This window comes from Aulonocara sp. 'chitande type north' Nkhata Bay, linkage group LG14 (assembly GCF_057382095.1).
Source record: "Aulonocara sp. 'chitande type north' Nkhata Bay isolate Kocher_YH1m ecotype deep benthic linkage group LG14, A_spYH_male_GT1.1, whole genome shotgun sequence".
Classification (NCBI taxonomy): Eukaryota; Metazoa; Chordata; class Actinopteri; order Cichliformes; family Cichlidae; genus Aulonocara; species Aulonocara sp. 'chitande type north' Nkhata Bay.
Window position 1 is genome coordinate 40,024,439 of NC_141357.1, and position 3,983 is coordinate 40,028,421.

A 3,983-nucleotide genomic window follows, 5' to 3' on the forward strand; every position below is an offset into this window, starting at 1 on the left:
CAAAGTACAAGATGGCGCCGAGTATGGCAGCCTCGTCGCGAGCTCCCCCAAGCAACGGCTTTCTTCTGTGTTTAATTTTACTTTTCCTTTATTTTTTCACGAGCAGCACTTGTCTCCTTGTGTACGACCGACAAACCTTACTGGACATAAAAGACGGTCTTTCTTATAACTTTCCGGAGTTCAAGTTTTGCAACACGGACGCTCCGTTTGCAGACCCCCCATTCATCTCACCTGAGACGCCTTTGTTCTCTGGCCCTGGAGGCCGCAAACGCCAACGCAGAGGGAGAAGATCTGGCGTTCTGGTTCGACTGAGACGGCGCACTTACAGACCACCGTTACCCAGTTTATTACTGGCTAATATGCAGTCTCTGGAGAACAAGCTGTGCGAGCTTCGGGCACGGATCTCATTCCAGCGAGAGATGCGGGACTGCTGCGTGATCTGCCTCACAGAAACCTGGCTATCGGACAAAGTACCGGACTCCGCAATACAACTGCCGGGGTTCTCTGTGCACCGCGCGGACAGGTCACAGGATCTTACTGGGAAAAGCAGAGGCGGTGGTGTGTGTTTCATGATCAACAACAGCTGGTGTGATTATGCGAACGTGCACCCGGTCAAATCCTTCTGCTCACCGGACCTGGAGTACCTGATGATTAAGTGCCGGCCATTCTGGCTACCGAGGGAATTTACAGCAGTGATTATTACGGCTGTTTACATTCCCCCACAAGCCGACACTGACCGTGCACTCAGGGAACTGTACAGCGCGATCAGCAGCGAGGAAACCGCACACCCAGAGGCAGCGTTTATCACAGCCGGAGACTTTAATAAGGGAAACCTGAAGAAAGTCTCACCCAAACTCCACCAACACATCCTTTTCAACACACGTGGAAACCGGCTACTCGACCACTGCTACACCTCTTTCCGGGATGCGTACAAAGCCCTCCCTCGCGCCCCATTCGGCCAATCAGATCACTGCTCCATCCTGCTCCTGCCCGCCTACAGGCAGAAGCTGAAACAGGAAGCTCCAACCCGGAGGGCGGTGCACTGTTGGACGGACCAATCGGAGTCTGCGCTGCGGGACTGTTTTGATCACGCGGACTGGGAAATGTTTCACGTGGCCGCCAGAGACATTGATGAATACACAGACTCAGTCTGTGGATTTATCAGGAAATGCGTGGAAGATGTCGTCCCATCCAGAACAGTCAAATCCTTCCCAAATCAAAAACCCTGGATTAACGGAGATGTTCGCGCGGCACTGGCGGCACGGAACACCGCCTTTGCCTCCGCGAACACATCGGACTACAAACACCCACATTACCAACTCCGGAAGACGATCAAAGCAGCCAAACGTGAGTACAGGGACAGGGTGGAGCAACAGTTTGACAACCCTCGGAGTATGTGGCAGGGACTAAACACGATCGCAGACTTTAGAGGGAAAACCAGCACACCGCAGACCACGGCCTCTCTGTGTGAGGATCTAAACGTATTCTATGCTAGATTCGACACAGCGAACACCATGAGACCGGACAGTGTGCGCACCGCGGATGACGTCAGTGCGCACACTGTGTCTGAGGAGGATGTGCGGAAGTGCTTCAGGAAGGTGAACGCACGCAAAGCTACTGGTCCGGACGGGATTCCCGGCCGCGTCCTCAGGTCATGCGCGGCTCAGCTGGCTGGAGTGTTCACGCACATCTTCAACCTTTCCCTCTCTCTGTCTGTAGTCCCAGCCTGCTTCAAAATGGCCACCATCGTCCCTGTACCCAAATCCTCCACCATCTCCTCATTGAACGACTGGCGACCTGTAGCCCTGACCCCCATCGTAAGCAAATGCTTCGAGAAGCTGGTCAGGGACTTCATCTGCTCTGCACTACCCGACTCACTGGACCCTCTACAGTTCGCATACCGCCACAACAGGTCCACTGATGATGCCATAGCCCTGACACTGTCACACCTGGAGAAGAGAGACACGTATGTGAGGATGCTGTTTGTAGATTACAGCTCAGCATTCAATACCATCGTTCCCTCGAAGCTGGACAGGAAACTGCAGGATCTAGGACTGAGCAGCTCCCTCTGCAGCTGGATCCTTAGCTTCCTGTCTGACAGACGCCAAGTGGTCAGACTGGGCAGCATCACCTCATCCCCCATCACACTGAACACTGGTGCTCCACAGGGGTGTGTACTGAGCCCTCTCCTGTACTCACTCTACACCTACGACTGCACAGCCACTAACAGCTCCAACATCATTGTGAAGTTTGCGGACAACACTACAGTGGTGGGTCTTATCACCAACGGTGATGAGACGGCTTACAGGGAGGAGGTCAGCGCCCTGACCCACTGGTGTCAAGACAACCATCTCACCCTCAACGTCGCAAAGACAAAGGAGTTGATAGTGGACTTCCGGAGGTGCAGAGAAGTACACACCCCCATCACCATCAACGGCGCTGCTGTGGAGAGAGTGAGCAGCTTCCGGTTCCTTGGTGTACATCTGGCTGAGGATCTTACGTGGTCAGTACACACAAACAAAACAGTGAAGAAGGCGCAGCAGCGCCTCTTCACTGTTTTGTGAAGAGCGATGCTTCCTGGGGGCCAGGTAAACATCAGACTTTGCTGAGGTGCCTTCAGCCCCCAGGGTTAACGCTACTCGTGGTTTCCGTCGCTTCGCTGCTGACATCTTAATCTCTTCCTCCAACCTCTCTATCCCTTCTTCTACTATCCTCTCCTCTAGTTCCTTCACCTTCTCCTTTAGCTTTGTCATGGCTTCCCGGTTGGTGTGCACTTTTCCTACAACCGCCCCCTGCCACTGGTTTTCCTTAAGGTCAACGATGTTTGGCCTCTGACAGGCCTTTTGCCTCACCTTGACTGTCAAGCTCCAGTCCAGGCGTATCCTCCTCTATGGTCCATGAATCCTGGGCTGCCACTTTCTGGCTGACACGTTCTGCTGTTGCCTGGTCTGCACTCTTAGAAGCCTCAGGTTGAGCTTCGTTCAGAGCTCCTTCTGGGCTGAAGTGTAAAAGAGGAAGCAAGGTCACACTCTGTGTTGTGATGCTGCCTTTTGATGTCCCAGCTACTAGTTGGGACGTGGACACCCCTGAAGTCCCTGCTGCTGGTTGGGACTGGGTCACCTGTGGTGTAGCTGCCACTGATTGAGGCTGAGTCACCCCTGGTGTAACTGCCATTGGTTGTGGATGAGTCCCCCCTGCGGTGGCTCCCTCTGCTTGCCGGGTGGGAGTCGGTTGCCTGCTGTCATCCTAAAAATCCACAATTCCTCCCTTCACTGTTCCTGTTCTTCCTTCCGGTCCCCACAGAGTGCCACTCTCCAGAGTCAAAATTGGAAAAGCGTATATATATGAAAAACAAATAAAAAAAACACCCAGCACGCCCCTGCGGGCGGTTTATCCTTCAAGCTCGGGTCCTCTACCAGAGGCCTGGGAGCTTGAGGGTCCTGTGCAGTATCTTAGCTGTTCCCAGGACTGCGCTCTTCTGGACAGAGATCTCCGATGTTGTTCCCGGGATCTGCTGGAGCCACTCGCCTAGCTTGGGAGTCACCGCACCTAGTGCACTGAACGGTCAGGCTCCAGAATACCTGTCTGATTGACTGCAGCTGTATATACCTACTGGTGGTGGTCAGAGGGCCCGGTGGCGCCAGTGTCCGGCAGCCTCGCCTCTGTCAGTGCGCCCCAGGGTGGCTGTGGCTACAATGTAGCTTGCCATCACCAGTGTGTGAATGTGTGCGTGAATGGGTGGATGACTGGATATGTAAAGCGCTTTGGGGTCCTTAGGGACTAGTAAAGCGCTATATAAATACAGGCCATTTACCATTTACCATAGAGCTCTAAGATCAAATGTTCTCTCGCTCCTGGTCACTTCTAAGTCGAGGCTGGTTCACAGAGGAGATCAGGCATTTGCAGTTGTGGCGCCGAAAATGTGGAATGATTTACGATCGTGGCTCAAGAGTTAGCAGTTTGTCTTGTAATTGGAAGGTTGC